At 39.8% G+C, this 22,681-nt stretch overlaps 1 long non-coding RNA gene across 1 annotated transcript in view; it reads left to right on the top strand.

Moving 5' to 3' along the window:
• Positions 1–1,828: 1,828 nt before the first annotated feature.
• The window catches only part of LOC136792261 (uncharacterized), a 221,407-nt gene continuing 200,554 nt past the window's right edge, over positions 1,829–22,681 (top strand). The window contains exon 1 of the long non-coding RNA XR_010835790.1: positions 1,829–2,510. This is a non-coding gene — a long non-coding RNA (uncharacterized lncRNA). The remainder of the gene's footprint in view (positions 2,511–22,681) is intronic.

The raw sequence follows: 22,681 nt of genomic DNA on the forward strand, positions 1-22,681 counted from the left end.
ATCTTGCTGCGATTTATGTCAAAGAGTGTTTTTTCTATTTTTTCCTCTAAGAGTTTTACAGTGTCTGGCCTTACATTTAGGTCTTTAATCCATTTTGAGTTTATTTTTGTGTATGGTGTTAGGGAATGTTCTAATTTCATTCTTTTACATGTAGCTGTCCAGTTTTCCCAGCATCACTTAATGAAGAGGCTGTCTTTTCTCCATTGTATATTCTTGCCTCCTTTGTCATAGATTAGGTGACCATAGGTCACTCAGGAGTCCAAAGATATCAAGAGAAAGCAAGCCCCAATGTGCGAGCACTTTGTAAGTCTCAGATATGTCACATTTTCTAATGTTCCATTGGCCAAAGTAAGTCATATGGCCAAGTCCAGATTCCAAAAGTGGAAAAATAGATTCTATCTCTTGATGGGAGAAGTGGCAAAGTCATATGACAAAGTGGTGTGCACACAGGGATGAGAAGAGTTATGACCATTTTTGCAAACCATCCCTCACGCCTTGCTAAGAGTTTTGAATTTATTTTGCAGGCAGGGAGGCAGTAAAAGTTTTTTGAGCAAATGACTGCCATATCTGGTACTGAGCTGCAGGGAAATTAACCAGGCAGCCATTTAAGAGAGAGGACAACCATGGTGATAGGGTTAGGGTTAGAGACTAGAGGAAAAAGACCAAGTGGCAGCAGCTACAATTGAAGCAAGAAGGCCCTGATTAGCAGAGCAACAGAAGAAATGGAGAGGAAGGGATGAATGGGAGAGTCTCTGGAGAGGCTTCCTGGTATAGTAGAAAGATTTTGAGTTTTGAAGTTGGTCAGACCTGGCTTTGAATCCTGACTGTGTCACTTGCTTTGTGAACATAAGTAAATAACTTTATCTCTATTTGTTAAAACAAGCTCTTAAAGCTGTGAGGATTAGGGATAATGAGTACAATGTGTGCAATATTTTGAAAAACAAATACAAATATGCCTGTCCTTTTTGCATTTTTTTAGCACATGATGGCCTCTCTAGCCAGCTCATACCACACATTTCCTGTGTGTGTGTGTGTGTGTGTGTGTGTGTAGGGAGTGGTACTTACAGCAGGGATGGAAAGCAAAAACAAGTATTACTGCAGCATCTGGTATCCAAAATAAAATTTTGTAGTAAGACTGCATTTATAGAACAGGCTTTGGTGGGGGGAGGTAAAAAATTTCTTTACTTTCCACCTTAACAAATCAAGAGGCAAGCATGGCTGAATTGGTGTTTTATATAAGGGAGGCCCTATCCACCCAGGAAGAAAAGGGGGGGAAGGGACTTGACCTCTGCAGTTCCAGGGGTTATGGGAAGAAGAAGATGGAGAGATCCTGGGTGGATCTCTTTCCCCTGGAGGAATGATTGATTCTGTGGAGTCTAAGAGTGTAGGCAGAGTTCAACCAAAGCAACTCCATCTTTGTAGCCTGTTGAGGTAGAAGGAAAGCCAGAGTTGACTTTTTCTGTTTTTGATTTCTGTGTGCTGTGAACTGGAACCAGAATGTCCCAGATGACCATGGTGGAGCCACAGAAAACAGTTGAGCAGAGAGCTTTTGTGGTCCTGCCATTGCTACAGTCTCAGTAACGGCGTGGTGACCCACCACAGGGGCTGCAAGTGACCGGCTTAAACCAGCAGCCAATGGGAGCAATTGTAACCATTAGAAGGTCTTTAGCACCAGTGGGAGCAAAGCATCAAGGCAGACGACTGGGCCAGAGTTGTAGATCACAGACTTCAAAAGCAGATGCAGCCAGAATTCCCAGAGATGAGACCAGTGTTGGCTCATTGGCACCAGTTCAGAAGACAACCCAGTGAGCAGAACAGAGGATACACTGTTCTGTCCAAGGATCTCATTTAGACGCCTCACCAGGAGGAGATGTCGCCAAGATGCCATCTGGGAGAGGAGCAGAGGGAAACAGTTAGATATATGAGAGATCAAGTATTTTTATCCCAAGAGGAAGAGGCTGCATGTACCTAAAGGAACTGGTTAAATTGTCCTATTGGCTGGACTGGACTAATATTTAGGGGTGTTTTTTTTTCTGCTACTTTTCAAATAGGGCTTATGAGGAAAAGTCAGAGCGGTATTAGAGAACAAAAAAGCTTCACTTCTTTGCAAAACAGCATGCAGTGTGACCCCATTTTTTTATAACCACATCTTAGTATGCAATAGGAATTCACAGGATGGTTGCTATTATTATATGACTTAATAACTGGCTGGATTTGGGAAATTGAGAGAAAAGGATAAATCACAGAATATAGCAAGAGTTTGACCTAAATAATAGGGGGAAATTAAAGCACAAAAATATGGATATCAGCAAGGTGAGTTCATTTAGGGTAAAGATCTGGTGCTGAAAAACAAGAGGCTTGGAGCATGGAACAGTTGAGAATAATGATGACAAAAATATAAAGTACTACATATTTATAATAAGCAGCAGGGAGTCCTCAGGATCAGGGAAGAGATTATTTATAGGAACTGAATCCCGGTGGCTGAAAGAAGACTAATGAAAGTCTTGGTGGTGAGTCACAGATTTTATTCTTTCCTTACAATTGTTGGCTCCCAAAAGTGGCCTATACATGATTTGATGCTGAAAAAAAATATGTGAGCAAATGCAACACATCGAATATACCATAGTTTGGGATTGAGGAAACAGTAAATGCTCAAATAAAATTTAGAAGGTTACTATTTTTACTTTTAGAAACAAACTAGTTTTCTCAGCCGTTTTTTTTTTAAACATCTTTATTGGAGTATAATTGCTTTACAATGGTGTGTTAGTTTCTGCTTTACAACAAAGTGAATCAGTTATACATATACATATGTTCCCATATCTCTTCCCTCTTGTGTCTCCCTCCCTCCCACCCTCCCTATCCCACACCTCTAGGTGGTCACACAGCACGGAGCTGATCTCCCTGTGCTATGCGGCTACTTCCCACTAGCTATCCACCCTACGTTTGGTAGTGTATATATGTCCGTGCCGCTCTCTCACTTCATCACAGCTTACCCTTCCCCCTCCCCATATCCTCAAGTCCACGCTCTAGTAGGTCTCAGCCGTTTTGATTCTTCTGTTTCAGTGAAGACCAGTTGGGGGAGGAGCCAGGAGAACTTTACCAGACAATGCCGTCTCTTCTCACTCTTTCTGTTTTGTTTCCCTTCTCCTCCATATAATCTCCCAGCACTACTATTTCTTAGCCCTCCTGGTGAAAGAGAAACTGTCTTCTGAAAGTTCTTTCCCTTCACTGTGAGAGGTTCAAAAAGTCTAAAATGTGTAAGGATCTAGATTATTAGAACTCAGTTCCTCTGTTGGCATTTACTTTTATGTTTTAGTTTGATGGATGTCTGCTCAAATGGGTCTTTGGAAGAATATTAAGGTATAAGAGAGAGAACTGCGAATAGAAGTTGGGAGGAAATGAATGAATGTTACCTATTATGTGTAGACTGATTGGTTTACCTAGAGGTATAAGGGTGTATGGGGGGACACGCAGGACAGATCCTTATTACAGAGCTTACTGGCAGCTGTGTTCCACTCCTTTGTCCCATAAAACATATGACTAAAAAGTTCATTCTCTACTCTAGGGTTCTGAGGTGTTGGGAAAGTGTGAATCTTTCCTCCAACTGGTGCTAGGCAGTGGGAGATGGGAAAAGGAGAAACTGAGAGTTGGAGAGTGTCCCAGAGGAAAATGATATTGGAGGAACTTCAAGAGTAGCAGAAGACCTAATGGTTGAAAGCAGGATTAAGTCAGTGGAGGGGACTGAGCCGGAGGATGTGAGGTAGGGCTCCAAGGACTAATGCAATTTAGACCATGAATTGAAGGAGAAATTATGATGGACAAAATATAGGGTTTTTTAAAATGTGAATATTTTTTCTTAAATCACATGCCATACTTGTGCACAGTGAATATACATAGTTAGAATTTTACTCCAAAAGACCTTTTACTAGGTGACTGTAAGTTTAAGGTAATGTTTGTTAAGTTAATGTGATAAAAGCAAACTAATTCTAGAGGCAAGCATATCTCTTAATTGTAAAAGGCCTTTTCTTCCTTTCTTTAATTGGCCATGCTGAGGAGAGAGACCTTAGAACAGAATATTTAACAAGCTGCAAGGTGTTTCACAAGACAGAATTTGTGTCAGGTAAATGTCTGCTCTTCAAATGCAGTGAAGTATTTCATGTTACCAGTGTCTTGGGTGAAATCTTACCCCTGAGTCTGAGACGGAAGGTAATGCTAGTACCCTTAGATCACTTGTCAGCATTTCCGATTGCAGTTGTCACTTTTTGCCATTGAGTTAATTTAATGTCTTTCCCTCCCTCCCTCCCTTCTTCTATCCCTCCTTCCCTCTCTCCCTCCCTCCCTCCCTCCCTTCCTTCCTCTTTCTTTGTCTCTTTCATCAACAGCAAACCTACAGCACAACCAGGCAACTGAATATTATTCATACATAATTGCCACATCCTGTTAGATAATGAGCATACATATGAAAGACTCATAAAATAGCAAATTTTTGTTGAACAACACACTTCCTACACACTTCTTACCCCTTTCAATCCGGCTTCTACCCCCATCATTCTTGAAATAGCTCCTGCTAAGTCCACCAATCATCCTTAGGGCCTGGCATTTAAAGGATACTGTTCAGCCGGCATTATACTTGATTCCTCAGCTGATTTCACAACAGCGAATCATTCTGTTCTTAAAACAATCTTTTTCCTTGTCTTCTGAAACAAAGCCATTCTCCTGAGGTTTTATTCCCTCTTGCCCTTTTCAGACTTCTTTTGCTGGCTTGTTTTACTCTACCCAGTCTTTAAATATTGGAGTTCCTTAAGGCTTCTTTCCAGAATTCTTTCTCTTCTGATCCTGTATTTAATCTCTTTGCCACAGTTATCATCTATGTATCATTGACACTCGAATTCATATTTCCAGTTTGAATAAGTCTCTCCAGAATCCCAGACTTGTGTATTTGGCCTACTTGATATCCTCACCAGGAAGCCTCACAAGGACTCCAAAGACAGCACGCCCCAAATCGAACTTACGAAGGTGTCTGCAACCTCCTTCAGTCACCCTTACCACAGTGAGTGGTGCCATCGTTCATGGACGTTCAGAAATCTAGACATCATTCTCAACCAAATCTAATCCTGTCAACTCTCCTTCTTACTGTCATCACTCTGGTCAAAGTTATCATTATTGCTTGCTCGGACTGATGCTGTGGCCTCCCGAATGATCTCCCAGACATTCATTTCTCACTCTCTATAATCTGCCATTTTCATTGCCACCCAAGTAATCTCTTAAAAATGTAAACTTTATCATATCAATATCCTGCTCAAAACCCTTGAATGACTTCACGTGTTATTAGGATAAAACCCCAATCCTCTCCTCCCAACATTGTCTCACCACCTTCCTAAACTTCCTGTGATGCATATATTGACTTTGTTCACTTCTTTGAATGTATCATGTTCTCTTCTCACCTTTGTGTGTACCTGTCTCTATACCTGAAATACTTTCCCCTCTGTTCTTTACTGAAGATTTCTACTCTTCCATGAGATTTCATTTCTACTGTCGTTGTTTCACGGAAACTTCATGTTGTCTATATTCTTCTCTGCTCTCACAAATCCCTGTTCTTTACCTTTGTAGAATTTTCCAGAGTTTCCAACACTCTATTTATGGACTTATTTGCTTATTATATATGTCTTCCTCACCAGACTGCCATGGGGGCAGAGACCCTTGCTTTTCTGCTGATCACTGTATACCTAAATGCCAATCATAGTGCCTGGCACATAATTGGGGTGTTACTTGTTGAACCAATGGAGAGGCTATTTCTATGTTGGTTTCTGACTCATGCAAAAGAGACATGAGTTAATTTTAGTATACCGTAAGTCCTTATTACATATAAATTTATAAAACATGAGCTTGTTAAAGAATGAACAAAAATAACTTTACCCCGTGAAGAAAGAAGACATTAAACCTAGATAGCATTCAGCCTAGAATTTCCTTGGAGATAGAAGTATACTTTCCTGGGGTCTTTGGGGAATTGACTGTTATTTATAACTATTATTGTTCCTTTGCTGTGGTTCAGAAGATCAGTGAATAATGGAGAAGAAGGGCAGTGATTGGAGTGTGTGATGACAAGCTTGAGCAAAGTGGTCAGGATTCAGTTCCCAGCTCCACTGACCATCACAGAAGGAAGGGTATTGGTGAGCCCCACATGTGGTGCTGAGAGACGCCCATGCAGAGCCTTCAGAGCAGGCTTTGAGAAGTCACGTGCCGGTGTGTACAGTCAGTGGGACTGAGTTTTTGCCACAAGGGGAAAATAGCACGTGATCATTTACAAAGCACTTCACAATTATTTCTTCATCCAACCTGAAATGAAACATACAGAGTGGTCTATGCTCCAGTCTGTGGATCGTATCACTGGAAAAGTCAAAGACTAAGGGTCAGAGTCTGCAGGAGTTTCCTTTCAGGTTTTTTGCTTTTTTGCCTTTAGGAAGAAACTAAGAGTAAACAAAAATGATGGTTGTTCCATTGGCACCAGAATAACATGTTTGTATTTTTATTTTAATTTTATTTTTTTTCTTTTTTTTTGCGGTATGCGGGCCTCTCACTGCTGTGGCCTCTCCCGTTGCGGAGCACAGGCTCCGGACGCGCAGGCTCAGCGGCCATGGCTCACGGGCTCAGTTGCTCCGCGGCATGTGGGATCCTCCCGGACCAGGGCACGAACCCGTGTCTCCTGCATCGGCAGGCGGACTCTCAACCACTGCGCCACCAGGGAAGCCCATGTTTGTATTTTTAGATTGCTGCATTTTAGTTATAGCTATAAAGGATGGAGGCAGGAGTGAAAACGTTATATAAGAATTATCCCTTTTGCATTTCCTGATTATTTGAATTGCTGTCACCAATGTGAATTTAATATTCAGAATTCTAATTCTTCTAACAGAAACTCAATAAAGAGAGAATGAGCTCCAGTATTTCAGATAGCTTTTGTGTCGCTGGCCTTGAAATTTTGTTGTTTTCTTTTTCAAGGTAAGGGATCTGTTTTTGACCTGTTTATTTTGTTTTAGTCGTGACATGAGGAAATGAGGTATAAAAGTTAATTATTTTAGTCCCAATAAAATGATAACAAACTGTAACTACATGGTATACTCCTCAGATGGTCAATTTATTTAAACAGTATGTAAACCATATTGTTCTTTTTTGGTGATTTGTAAACAAGCGGCCAAAATACTCATCATGGAAATGGATTACTCTAAAATAACACTATCCTACAGAAAATCTGGAAATGAATAAAATACAAAATCTTATTCTATTCTATCCCAGGTGTCTTGTCTACATTGCTGTAATTTCAAAAGATTTAAAACAGTTGTTGAGATCCACAAGAAATTATGCTAAGTTATTATGGCCTTACCATTTTTACCCCTCAGGGATGATTTTCTTCACGAGTCTCAGATCTGGTGTAAAATTCATAAAGTTTTGCAAGAACCTCTTATGAAATAGTTGTCATCTTTAGGGAACATGGGTTTTCAAATTAGCAAACAAATAAAAATCACTTCCCTTGTGTATTTCTGTACTGGGTTGAATAGTGTCCTTCCAAAATTCATGTCTACCGGAACCTCAGAATGTGGCTTTATTTGGTAAAAGGGTCTTTGCAGCTGTTATTAGTTAGGTTAAGATAAGCTCATACTGGATGTTTTGGACTGTATGTTTGTGTGCCCCCCAAAATTCATGTGTTGAAAATCTAATCCCTAATGAGATGGTATTCAGAGGTGAGGCCTTTGAGAGGCAATTACGTCATGAGGGTGGAACCCTCATGAATAGGATTAGCACCTTTATAAGAAGAATCCAAAGAGCTAGCTTTCCCCCTTTCCACCTTCTTTGCCCTCTTTCAAGAAGTTGGCCTTCTGCAACCTGGAAGAGGGCTCTTACCAGGACCTAAGCATGCTGGCATCCTGATCGCAGATGTCTAGGCTCCAGAACTGTGAGAAATACATTTCTGTTGTTTAAGCCACCCAGTTTATGGTATTTTGTCATGTAGTCTGAGCTGACTGAGAAATTGGATTAAGATGGGTCTTAAATCCAATGACTGGTGCTTTTAGAAGAGAAAGGAAAAAAGATTCAGACATAGAGACACAGACACAAAAGGAGAAAGGCCATGTGAAGACGGAGATAGGAGTGCTTTAGCTACAAGCCAAGAGACACCCATCATTGCTAGGAACCCCCAGAAACTTGAGACGCAAGGAAGGATTCTTCCCTGGAAACTTCAGAGGGTCATTGGCCTTGGTGACGCTTTGATTTCAGACTTCTGGCCTCCAGAACTGTTTGAGAATAATTGCCTGCTGTTTTAAGCCACCTAGTTTGTAGTCACTTATTATGGCAGCCCTAGGAAATAAACACGGTCTCCCGAGCTATTTCCCTACCTTCTCCACTTCACAGTTGAATTTATTGAATGAATCACCTTCAATGGCTGTTTCTTTTTCATTGTGTGACATTCACTCCTCATCCACTGCAGTCTGGGGTCTACCCTCATCATTTCACAGAAATTGCTTTCACCAGGTTTACCAATAGCCCCTGGTGGCTGTATTCAGTGGATACTTCTCAGCTTTTGCATTATTTCATTTTTCATTATTTCCTTTTACCACTTCCTCCCTGAGTTCCTTGACTGCAGCCACAAAATTTTCCTGTTATCTTTTTGGCCACTTTGCTTCAGTGATTGTTTGAGTTCCTCTTCTTGTTGTTTTCCCTTAAATGTTGGTATTTGTCAGGATTCTGCCATGGATCCTCTTCTCCATCTACGTACTCTGGGTGGTTTCATTCACATGTGTCTATCTGCTCATGTTTACCAAGTCTGTCTTCAGACTAGATCTCCCTCCTGAGCTTCAGACTTGTTATCAGCTCCACAGTTTAACTGGGACTTCCCAAATTAAGTGCATCACAGGTCTCTCAAAATCACTATGTTCAGAACAGAAATCACCATTTTCTCTCTCCCAAATCTGCTCTTCCTTTCTCCCCAGATCATGGTACCACCTTTCTCTCAGTTATTAAAGTCAAAAACCTGGGAGACATCCTTCATTCCCTCTTCCTCTTACAACCTGCATCCTGTCTCTCTTTTGATCATCACGGGCAAAGCTGTGGGCCTATCTGCTGACATCTCTCCCCTGACTTTCTGCCGGAGTGCACTAGCTGGTCTCCTCCCTCATATGCCCTTGAGAGAACTTTGAAACATAAATTTGCTTGTGTGACTCTCTTGCTTAAAAGCTTGCAGTGTTTTCCCAAACCTTGTAGGGTAAAGTCCATAATGGACGACAAGGCACAGCATGACATGTTCCTCTATGCTCAGGCCAAACAGAAAACACCCCTTTCAGCTCTTCACATATGCCATGCACTTTCTGGTCTTCGATGAGATGTCACCCCTGGGAAGCCTCCTTCACCCCCCCATGACACTCATCCCACTGGCTGGTAATTCTCTGCTTTTCCCAGTGGTCCTCTGAAATGCAAGGACCTCATCTATCTTATTTACCATGGACCTTCAGTGCCAAATACAGTGTCTGGAGTAGAGAGGAGCAACAAATATTGCCTAAATGAATGACCTGCTCCCCATAAAAGAAAACCAAGGCTCACGATAATCAACCCATCTGGCAAAGCAAATGCAAGCCAGGGGCCAACTCTTCTAGTTTCTCTTGCATTCTGTTATATTCCCTTTAAAAAAAAGAAACAACTTGCCTTATGTAAAATTAAATCATAATTGTTAGAAAACAACACTTGTAAATTACAGCACACAAAATTACAAACAAATGATCAAAACCAAGAAAGGCTTAGCTGTAAATGCTATCCCTTGCTACCAGTTTTAAATAAGATTTTCTTCTAACCATGGCAAAGGCCTTTTTATGGGCTAACACAGCCCTAGTAGTGCCCTAGAGATGCCTCTTGCACATTTTTAGCTTAATCCACCCATTTGTAAGCTCTGACTCTGCTCTGAACCCTCCCTCACCTTGCCTGCCTCTGAGCTGCCTTTGAAGGGGCAGGCTTGTCATGGGTCTGAATCTGCCCCAGCTGTTCCTAATTCTTTCATTCCTAAAGCACTCCTGCCTCAGAGAATCAAAGTGGTGCTTGCTTCTCAGAGAAGTAGCTGTACTGGGAGAAGTGGGGGCCTGTAATCCACGCTGCACAAGGATCTACCCCTCTCCCTCTGGGCCTTGGGAAACAGCTGACCTTGTCCTAGTCAGTGATGCAAATATGTTGTCTTTGTTTGCATTTTTTTGGTTTTGTTTTTTGCTCAAAAATAAAATTTTTGATGTTCATTAAAGAAAAAGTTGGCAGTAGAGAAAATTAGAAAAAACAATGCACAGTAGAGATAGCTTAACCACCCAATCACCGCTGCCATAAAGATTTATATTTTTAAACATCTTTGTTGGAGTATGATTGCTTTACAATGTTGTGTTAGTTTCTGCTGTATAACAAAGTGAATCAGCTATACGTATATATATATATATATATATATATATATATCCCCATATCCCCTCCCTCTTGCGTCTCCCACCCCCCTTCCTATCCCACCCCTCTAGGTGGTCACAAAGCACCGAGCTGATCTCCCTGTGCTATGTGGCTGCTTCCCACTAGCTATCTATTTTACGTTTGGTAGTTTATATATGTCAATGCTACTCACTTAGTCCCAGCTTAAACTTGCCCCTCCCTGTGCCCTCAAGTCCATTCTCTATGTCTGTGTCTTTATTCTTGTCCTGCCCCTAGGTTCTTCAGAACCACTTTTTTTTTTTTTTTTTTTTAGATTCCATATATATATGTTAGCATACAGTATGGGTTTTTCTCTTTCTGACTTACATCACTCTGTATGACACACTCTAGGTCGATCCACCTCACTAAAAAAACTCAATTTCTTTTATTTTTATGGCTGAGTAATATCACATTGTATATATGTGCCACTTCTTCTTTATCCATTCATCTGTCAATGGACATTTAGGTTGCTTCCATATCCTGGCTATTGTAAATAGTGCGGCAATGAACATTGTGGTACATGACTCTTTTTGAATTATGGTTTTCTCAGAGTATATGCCCAGTAGTGGGATTGCTGGGTCGTATGATAGTTCTATTTTTAGTTTTTTAAGGAACCTCCGTACTGTTCTCCATAGTGGCTGTATCAAATTACATTCCCACCAACGGTGCAAGAAGGTTCCCTGTTCTCCACACCCTCTCCAGCATTTACTGTTTCTAGATTTTTTCATGATTGCCATTCTGACCAGTGTGAGGTGATACCTGATTGTAGTTTTGATTTGCATTTCTCTAATGATTAGTGATTTTGAGGATCCTTTCATATGTTGTTGGCAATCTGTATATCTTCTTTGGAGAAATGTCTGTTTAGATCTTCTGTCCACCTTTGGATTGGGTTTTTTGTTTCTTTGATATTGAGCTGTATGAGCTGCTTGTATATTTCAGAGATTAATCCTTTGTCAGTTGCTTCGTTTGCAAATATTTTCTCCAATTCTGAGGGTTGTGTTTTCGTCTTGTTTTTGGTTTCCTTTTCTGTGCAAAAGCTTATAAGTTTCATTAGGTCCATTTATTTATTTTTGTTTTCATTTCCGTTTCTCTAAGAGGTGGGTCAAAAAGGATCTTGCTGTGATTTATGTCATAGAGTGTTCTTCCTATGTTTTCCTCTAAGAGTTTTCTAGTGTCTGGGCTTACACTTAGGTCTTTAATCCATTTTGAGTGTATTTTTGTGTATGGTGTTAGGGAATGTTCTAATTTCATTGTTTTACATGTAGCTGTCTAGTTTTCCCAGCAGCACTTATTGAAGATGCTGTCTTTTCTCCATTGTATATTCTTGCCTCCTTTATCAAAGTAAGGCTACCATATGTATGTGGGTTTATCTCTGGGCTTTCTATCCTGTTCCATTGATCTGTATGTCTGTTTTTGTGCCAGTACCATATTGTCTTGATTACTGTAGATTTGTAGTACAGTCTGAAGACTGGGAGCCTGATTCCTCCAGCTCTGTTTTTCTTTCTCAAGATCGCTTTGGCTATTCAGGGTCTTTTGTGTTTCCATATAAATTGTGTAATTTTTTCTTCTAGTTCTGTGAAAAATGCCATTGGTAGTTTGATAGGGATTGCATTGAATCTGTCTCTGTCAAGCTACCAATGGCATTTTTCACAGAACTAGTAGATTGCTTTGGGTAGTATAGTCATTTTCACAATGTTGATTCTTCCAATCCAAGAACATGGTATATCTCTCCATTTGTTTGTATCACCTATAATTTCTTTCATCAGTGTCTTATAATTTTCTGCATACAGGGCTTTTGTCTCCTTAGGTTGGTTTATTCCTAGATATTTTATTCTTTTTGTTGCAGTGGTAAATGGGAGTGTTTCCTTAATTTCTCTTTCAGATTTTTCATCATTAGTGTATAGGAATGCAAGAGATTTCTGTGCATTAATTTTGTATCCTACTACTTTACCAAATTCGTTGATGAGCTCTAGTAGTTTTCTGTTAACACCTTTAGGATTTTTTATGTATAGTATCATGTCATCTGCAAACAGTGACAGCTTTACTTCTTCTTGCTCTATTGGCCAGCCAATTGGTCCTCTGTGGGCCTAGGATGACATAGATGAACTTTCAGCATGTTGGTGGGACTGCTCATGCATTACTCTAACCCAATTATGTAAGAGAGTTGCAAAAAAAGGGGTTGAACATCAGAATAATAACCAACTGGTACTATGAGCCCTTATTTGTCACTGTCCCTAAGTTATGAATCTCCTGGGATTTGAGCATTTCTAGGGCTTGTGGTGATAATGCTATCAAATACCACTAAAATACCTCCTCAATTATTTGTTTAGGTTTGATGCTAAAGAATAATCCCAGCAATGGCAGAAGTTGACCAGATTGCCATTCTTCTTGCCTCCAAACTCTCAGAATCTGCAAGCTGACCAGAAGCACCTGACCTTTCTATGTATCTTTTACACATTTCCCAAAATGGCTAAAATTTTAAAATTCTGAAAATACCAACTGTGGGAGAGGTTGAGCGGCAACCAAACTCTTCCACAGCAGGTGTGAGCATTAGGTGTGCACTCCATTTGGGGAACTCTTGGTCAATATCCACTAAGGGCGAACATAAGCAACGCCTATGTCCCAGTAATTCTTCTGGTAGAGAAATACTTAACAGAAATGCATACATATGTACCCCAGAAGACATTTTCAGGAAGGTATCTAACAGCATTATTCTTAATTTCCCAAAGCTGTAAACTACCCAAACTCTCATAACAGTAGTATGTGTCAACAAATTCTAGCATATTTCAACAACTGTATTCTATACCTTCATAGGAAAGAATGACCCTTAAAAATATACAGTAATATGAGTGAATATAACAAAATGTAGAGTAAATGAAGCCAGACACAAAATAAATCATGGTTTCCTTTATTTGGAAGTGGTTGACAGTGGTGACTCTTGGAGGTGAGGTTCATGATGGAAATTTTGGGGGTACTGGGTTCCAGTCAGGTGTTTTATTTTTTCTTTGTTTTTTAATCTAGGGAATGATTACACAGTTTGTAAAAATTCATTGAACTGTACAATCATGACATGAAAGATTTTGGGGGTGTATGCATATAATATTTCCATTAAAAGTAAGAAGTAAAAAAGAAACAAAGAAACAGTAATGTTTCAAACATGTTATGAAAAGCTCAGCAGTGACAAATAGTTGCAGACTGGGTATTTGAGTAATTTATCACAAACCCCAAATCACACCTCTGTACCCAAGTGCAACAATTACCTGGGGATGTTTAGAGTAACTATTGATATTTGGCAGCACCAAAAGGCCCCAGATTGCTGCAGGAGCCTCCAACCTGCACACCCATTTAACCTCACCACCAGGACCACCCTGGAGAAGCACTGTCTAGCACTCACCACTGCATGAGCCTTGGATACGGGAGGGAGAGTCTCCTAAGCACACGAACAGCATCAGACTTGGGGCTTTTTAAAGAAATATACACTGGATTTTATTTCTTTACAAATTCTTCTTATCCATCAGTTAGACTTTAATTTCCATGATTTTACCCACTTTTATTGAGCATATTGTTGGATATGTACTGCACTTGTGAAGAATCCGCATGCATACAGAAAATGAGGAGTCAATCATATGGTGATGGAAATTATACAGGTTGCTTACCCCTTCCTCCATTCTCCCTGCTTCCTTAATAAGAGGATCCTAATTTTATTTTAGGACAGTGATGTGCTCATCCGAAGTAAGTGCTGACACATGACTAAGTTTATTAAGGGCTCTCGTTAATTTTGTCTGCTTATGATGTCAAGAGCAAATAATTTGTTTGCTTTACCTTCTATATAAATATGTCCAAATAGGAGCGAACACATGCTTATACAGAATGTATATTTTAAATTTCATACTATTTTTATAATGCAACAGTACTAAAAGGAAGGAAAGGAGGATTAGAAACAACTAAACGTAAAATCCAGATAGCTGGGGAGGATAAAGCACATGAACTTTCAGATAATTAGAAATTCACCTATATTTTTGTGTCAAATTAGATATCCAGGTGCTTAAGATTCTACAGCTGTCAGAATCATAGATATTTTAAAACATTTTAAAAACTAAATGTAGAACTAAAAACATGGTTGAGGAATCATAGATTATTAAACATGGAACTACTAGGAATGAAAAATATAGAAATTAAATTAAAATTAAAAACTCATTTCATGGAGTCTTCCAGAAGACTAGAGATAGGTGAAAAAAGAAACATAGAAATGGAAGTTAGATCTTACATATTTTCCCAACTCAGATATACAAAGAAATGGAATGCTCAAATAAGAGGTTAAATATTATGAAACACGGAATGAGAAGATCTGATAATCTTCTAAGTTTATTCCAAGGAGAAAATGGAGAGAATGGAAGAGAGAAAACATTTGAAGTAATAACAGCTGATCTTTTCTTAGATTTGATAAAATATATAAATTCTTAGCTTGAGGAAACAGGATGAAAACCATGATGTATAAATAAATAAAAAATCCACATAAAGGTATATTAAGGTTCATCTCAAGAAAAACAAAAGGAAAGATGAGAAAGACATGTCACTTACCCAGAAAGAGTAACCAGCAAAAGTAGAACCAAAAGAAACTTAAAAACACCTGAATGTGCTAAGATTTAAAAGAAGGTCTGTGTAGAATTATAGACATAAACTTTTATTCAGTGAAAATAACAATGATTTTTCAAGACAAACCGAGGAGAATGATCTCATAATGAAAGCTTGCGATATCAGTATGTTCAGCAAATATTGCTAAATATTGGTAAGCAGAAATGACATAGTCACCAAATAAAATAATAACATTTTCCAAATTGGGGGGTCAAAAAAGTTGGAAGCAAACTACCACTAAACAAAAGTAACACTTAGGGTGAGAAGAACGGTTATCAGATTTGAAGTGTTCTCGTTTTGTGCGGAGTGAGGTAAGCATACTGATTACTTTGCATTTTAAGTTAATTTTGCTTGTTAAAATTTTCAGAGTAACTTTAAAAATGATAGAGTATATGAATTCTATAATAGCACAATGGTAAAAATTACAAAATAATGGTTGTAGTGAGTGTATTCAAAAGTAGAAAGAAAAGAGAGCAGAATCATAAAACTATCAGGGCAGATAGCAAAAAAATAAAATAAATAAATACAGTTATATTATCATTCATACTAAATTTAAATGGACTTAACACGAAAGTTAAAAAGCTTTATCCAGATTGCATAAACTATAAAATACATTCCTAAATATAAGCACACATAAATGCTCTTGATTAAAATGTTGGGAAGATTAGGTAAATACTAGTGAAAAAAGAATAACAATTGAAGCTACATTAATAAATAGCAAACTAAATACACTTGGAGTAAACAGCATTATTTTGTCTTTAGACGAGGTCTTCCTTGGGCTGAGGGGGTGCAGTGGGTGGGGTGGAGGAGAGCATCAACTATAACAGCCCCCCTTGTTGAGGGCTTTGCTTGTTTTCTCATCAAAACCCTGAAAAAGCTCTGAAAGCGATACTTTTGTCATCCCCATTTTACGGATGAGGAAACTGAGGCTCAGAGAGATGACGTCACCTGCTCAAAGCACACAGTGGTGGGAAGAAGGGTCTTGACCCCTGACCCAGATGTGTTTGCTGAATGAAGAGACAGAGGATCATCCAGGGACACACAGTGATTTCTATGTTTTGGGGAGTTCAGCCTGCTTCCCCCAACCCCAGAATAGTGAGGGGCCACAATGCCAGATCTTCTGAGCTTCTGGGTCTTTAGGAGCTCTCAGAGCTCCAGAAGGGTACAGCCCTAATCCCACCCCACCTCTCCACCCCTACCTCTGGTTGTCAGAAGCCTCCCTTGCAAAGACTCAGCCCCCACCCCCATCCCGGGAGCAGCAGCAGGGCAGCATTCAGAGCAGCAGGGGGCCGTGCCCACAGCGCACCTGCCCAACTACCTTCCGCTCTGTGCTACCAGGCAGCACTCAGAGGGCCACCAGTCCTTCTCGCTGGGACTGCTCCAGCAGTGGCCAGGCACCAGGAGCCTTGGCATCTGGTCCCACTGTGTCCATTGTCTCCTCCCGGCCTGGAGGAGAGCTCACCCCACCTCCCTGAGCCTCCTGTACCCCACCAGTCTTCAGTAGGAGGGTCCCGCTGCAAATACTGTGTGCCTGCTGACCTCAGGTCCACTGTCTCTAGTGCACCCCTAGGGAACATGGGAAGGCATCGCAGGCTCCACTTCCCCAAGGGAGTATGGCCAGCCCAAAAGTCGGACAGGAAGAAGGCAGAATTTCCCCCACCACGTCCTCCCGAAAAGATGAACACCTTTGGGCCCCTCGACTGGGTATAGTTAGTTCTGGGATCATCTGTGGAAACCTGCATTCTGAGTATAGCTGTCCACTGCCCTCTTACTTCCAGTGAATTCCTGGCCCTCTCTGACCCTCCCTTCCCTTAACTCTGCCATGAATAGCTGGTTTTGCTGAGACTTTTTTTTTTTTACAGGCAATTATGCAAACAAAGCACTCAGCATAGTGTCTGGCATCTATAAAGTAATTCATTAATGTTGGTAATAAATGGCACAGACTTTCAGGGAGAAGGTGCTGGGTCCCTGCTTGGGCTTTGTCTTCTTCCTTGGCACACTTACACCCTTCACTGTGACCAGAGGAAATGCTAGGAGAGTGGTTGCCCGCGTGGTCATCCGGGTTCCCTCCTGGATAGGGGTGGGTTTCACCCTAGCCAGGCAGCCCTGGTTGGACAGGAATCTGAGAGGGCGGGGCCTCAGCGGGGGTAGTGGCAGGGGAGTGGTTTGCTTTGCCTGCACCCTTCCCTCCTGTACCTCAGCCTCAGGTGGAGGAGGAAGAGGTTAGAGTTTTCTCCTGGCTAAGTAACTGGGGCTTCGCAGGCACCTCAGGCACCTTGGCTCTGCTAAGCGACGGCAGAGGCGAATGTACGGTGGGAGGTGATAGTCATATGAACTGAGGGTTGAACAAATACTGCTGTTGAGAACAGGTACACACCTTTTTGACAAATGTGGAATATCTGTATTTGTCTTTGATTACTCGTGGAAGGTACTGCATTAAAGCCTGATGAATTCTGATAGACACACGGCCGTGAAATATCACTGCACACAGTATTAAATTTTTCAAGTACCATTTGTCACTTTGTCTGCTGGTTGCGTTGATCAGAATTTATGCCAGGGCTTCCCTGGTGGCGCAGGGGTTAAGAATCCGCCTGCCAATGCAGGGCACACGGGTTCGAGCCCTGGTCCGGGAAGATCCCACATGCCGCGGAGCAACTAAGCCCTTGCGCCACAACTACTGAAGCCCGCGTGCCTAAAGCCCATGCTCCACAACAAGAGAAGCCACTGCAATGAGAGGCCTGCACACCGCAACGAAGAGTAGCCCCCTCTCAGTGCAACTAGAGAAAACACCCACACAGCAACGAAGACCCAATGCAGCCAAAAATAAATAAAATAAAAACAAATAAATAAATTTAAAAAAATAATTTATGCCTATTATCTTATATATAGTTTAGGACTATATTCAGGGTTGACAGAGAGTCTTTTAAAAACACTATTGGATTCTTTTAAGTTTTACCCTAAAGGCATCTGTCACTTTTGGAATGCACTCCACCAGGAGAAAGAGAGTCATCCCAGTGGCTATGAAATGGAATTTGAGTTTTTAGTTTTAAAACTAGGAATCTGAAAGATTCACTTCCTCGTGATTGCAAAATATTTATTTCTTAATATTTTGGTTTCACACAGACCAGTCTGGCGTCTATAAAGTAATTTATTAATGTTACTAATAAATGGCACAGTCTTTCTGGGGAAAAGGTGCTGGGTCCCTGCTTGGGCTTTGCTTTCTTCCTTGGCACACTTACACTCTTCAGTGTAAACGGAGGGAATGCTAGGAGAGGAAATGCTTTTGAAAGAGATATCGTTGCTTGGGCTGTTTCACTTTTGACTTCATTCTTGGGCATGGAGCAATAATAAATTTGAGTCTTTCTTTTTTATAATATATGCGTTCAATGTTATAATTTTCCCTCTAAGTACTGCTTTTACTGTGCTCCATACATTTTGATAAGTTGTATAATCATTTTCACTTAGTAAAAAAGATTTGAAATTTCTTTTGAGAGTTCTTTTTTCTGATGCATGTGTTGTTTAATCCCCCAATATTTGGGGCTTTTCCAGCTATCTCTCTGTTTTTGTTTTCTACTTGTTAGTCTGAGAACGTGCTTTGTATGATTCCCATTGTTTTAAATTTGTTGAGGTGTGGGTTGTTGTTTTTTTTTCTTTTTACCCTGAATGTTGTCTATCTGGTGAATGTCTCATGTGAACTTGAGAAGACTGTATTCTGTTCCTGTTAGATGCAGTATTTTATAAATTTCAATTAGATCCAGTTGATTGATGATACTGTTCAGTTCGTCCTTACTGATTTTCTGCCTGCCGCATCTATCAGTTACTGAAAGAGCAGTGTTTAGTGCTATACTAGTGAATTCATCTATTTCTATGTTTATCCACTGTGATAGTGGATTTGTCTATTTCTCCTTGCAGTTTTATCAGTTTTTGTCTCACGTATTTTGATGTTATGTTGTTGAAAGCATTTCTGTTAAGATTGCTATGTCTTCTTGGAGAATTGGCCCCTTTAACATTATGCAATGCCTCTCCTTATCCCTGATAATTTTCCTTGTTCTGAAGACTGTTTTGTCTGACGTTAATATAGCTACTCTAGCTTTCTTTTGCTTTGTGTTAGCATGGTTTATCTTTTTCTGTCCCTTTACTTTTAACCTATCTACATCTTTATAATTAAAGTGGGTTTCTTGTAGACCACATATAGTTGGATCTTATTTTTTAATCTGTTCTGATGGTGATGTATTTAGACTATTCATATTTTAAGTGATTATTGAGGTAGTTGGATTAATATCTATCATATTTGTAACTGTTTTCTATCCATTGCCCTTGTCCTTTTGCCTTCTAATCTTTTAAATTATTTTTGCCTTCCCTAGTTTTAACTGAGCAATTTATATGATTCCATTTTTCTCCACTTTTAGCATATTAATTATACCTATTTCTTAAAAAAAATTTGATACCGTAGAGTTCACAACGTAAATTTAAAACTAACCTAAGTTCATTTTCAAATAACACCATATTTCTTCATGGTTAGTGCAGAGTATTCCAAATTTCTCCCTTCCATCCCTTATAAAATTCCTCTCATCATTTTCCTTATCCATGAACTATTATCACCAAATGTATTTTGGTGATCATTATTTTGAACAAAATGAATCTGTTAGAACACATGAGAATAAGAAAATTAAAAATATATATTTTATTTTACTTTCATTTATGCCTTCTCTAACACTCTTCCTTTCTTTATGTATACCCAGTTTCCAACTTACATCATTTTCCTTCTTTGAAGAACTTCTTTGAGCATTTCTTTTATGGCAGGTCTACTGGAGACAAATTAAGTTTTTATTTATCTTAGAAAGTCTTTCTTTCTCCTTCAGTTTTGAAGGAGAAATTTGATGGATACAGAATTCCAGGTTGGTGTAATTTTTTCTTTAAACATTTTAACTATTTTGCTCTACACTCGTCTTGCTTGCATGGTTTCTGAAGAGAAATCCAATATAATTCTCATACTAGTTTCTCTACAGGTAAGATATTCTTTTCCTGTGCCTGCTTTCAAGGTTTCCTCTTTGCCTTTGACTTCTAAAGTTTGAATTCGATATATAAGGGTGTTGATCATTTGGTATTTATCCTGGTTGGTGTTCTCTGACATTCCTAAATCTGTGGTTTGTTGCATGTCAAATAAAAGCTACTTTAAATCTCTCTTCTTCCTTCCTCCTTTTCTTTCTTTCTTCCTCTCTTCCTTCCTTCCTTCCTTCCTTCCTTTCTTTCTTTCCTTCCTTCTTTCTTTCTTTCTTTCTTCCATTTACACAGATGTTACACCGTTTAGAATTTTCCCATAGTTCCTGGATGTTCTTTTCTATTGTCTTCAGTCTGTTTTCTCTTGTTTTTTAGTTTGAGAAGTTTCTGTTGACATGTCTTCAAGTTCAGTGATTCTTTCCTCAGTCATGCTCAATCTATTCATGAGCTCATCAAAAATACTCTCCATTTCTGTTACAGTGTTTTTTATTTCAACTATTTCCTTTTGCTTCTTTCTTAGAATTTCCATCTTTATGTTTACACTTCCCATCTTTCATGATGTCTATTTTTTCCATTGGAATGCTTAGCATATTAATTATACTTATTTAAAATCCCCAGTCTAATAATTCCAAAATCTCTGTCATATCCCAGTCCGGTTCTGATGTTTGCTCTGTCTATTCAAACTGTTTTTCTAGATTTTTATTTTTTTACTTTTTAGTATGTATTCTAAGTTTTGGTCAAGAGCTGGACATGATGTATTGGGTAAAAACAACTGAGGTAAATGGTCCTTGAATGTGAGTTTTTAATGTTACAGGAGTTAAACCATATTTACTGTTTGCTGCTAGTCGTAGGTGTCTGAAGGTCTCATTTCTTCTGGGGTCCTTTGTTTTTTCTGAGTTCTTTTGTTTATTTAGTCTTCCCTGTTCTCTTTGGGTTTCCTTTGATATTTATTCTTCATTAAAATCTGAGACTTCAGTTGCAATCTCATTTTGATAAAGGAGCCCTATGAATGCAGTGGTAAAGTGCAGGGGAAGAGGAAGTGTTCTATAGTTCTATGATTAGATCTCAGTCTTTTAGTGAGTCTGTGTCCCTGGGATTTGAACTTTACAAATCCTTCTCAGACTTTTTTCCTGGTAGGTGAAAGAATGCCAGAGGGAACTAGAGTTGAGAATTTCCTTTCCTCTACATGGAAAACTAGAAGGGACTAGATTTGGGTATTTCCATTCTCCAGGCCACTTGTGCTCTGGTAGAACCCAAGGTGGTTGCTCCTTGTAAAATGAAAGGCTTTCTTATGGAGAACAGACTGCTCTGGGTGCATTTCAGAGTGGTTGCTTTTCTTCTCCTCCTGCCAGAGGCATGAAAGAATTTTCTTTGATCTTCACCTTGAGAATGTGGTGGGACTGTTAGAGGTAAAACTCATAAAAATGTGGAGGATCCCATAAGACTGGCTCCGCCCGGAGTTTTTAACTCTCAATCTTCTCCACACTTAGCTTCCAGAAATTCATCAATTACAGTTTAAGTTTTGCTACCCAGCTTTGGGCTCCAGCACAGGCCTCTGCTTTGTTAAGCTGTGATTCTCAGTATTCACCTGTCTCACCAATTTTTGTTGTGATAGTTTGCCCTGTGACCTCAATGCTCTGAAAGATTTAGGAAGAATTATTGATTCTCCGTTTATTCAGCTTTTCTCTTGTGAAAACAGGATTGTTGATCTTTAAGCTCCATACATATTGGACCACAAACTGGAAGTCTTTTAATCTTTTATAGTTAAAATGAACTAATTCTAACTTGTTTCCTTTTCAAAGAGTTCCCTTTCATCCTTATTTTTAGATAAGGGGAGAGATGTATTCAGGGAGTCCTGCTTTTTTAAAGCAGGGTGTCACAAGTTGCTCAGGGACATGTCACAACCTAGAACTAAAGTTTACCCTGGCCCAGAAGCTTTGATGTCAGGCCCATACTCTCTAGGTGAGATGTATATATATGTGACATGCCTAGGACTTTAAAAGCAAAAAAGTCAAAAAAGAAACTGCTACATTCTAAAAGACTAAACGTGTAGAGCATGGACTCCTGATGTACACTAGGGATGATCCAGCACACCTAGAGGGAGGTGAGAAGCAGTTATTCTAACAAGCAAGGATGAGTCGCCCTGTTTATCACCCCCTGGGTCCATTTTATCCTGGTCTGCTCATTTAAACTCAAATCAAACTTTTTAATAAATTCAGGTGTCAGTCCTTCTAGCCATCAGTTGTGCTACTCTCCACACCCCATGACCTGGGCCACAGGAAACTTTAAAGAGGTCTGGCTTCCCATGTCACCACTCATAAGAGTCAGTGCTTTGCACACTTGACCTACAGAGCACAGACACATGGAAACTATGCCAAGGAACAAGAACAAGGCTTTAAGTTATGGAAAGACACAAGGTTTCTGAGAGGAAAATGGGGGAAGGGGAGGAGTCAGCTGTTGGCAGCAATGAATGACACCCCTGCTTCAGGACTGGAGGGGACAGGACAAAGGCCTCTGTCTATTGTCTTGTGGACTCTAACCACTAGGATTGGACAACAGCCTCAAA

Source organism: Kogia breviceps, chromosome 12, assembly GCF_026419965.1.
Source record: "Kogia breviceps isolate mKogBre1 chromosome 12, mKogBre1 haplotype 1, whole genome shotgun sequence".
Lineage (NCBI taxonomy): Eukaryota > Metazoa > Chordata > Mammalia > Artiodactyla > Physeteridae > Kogia > Kogia breviceps.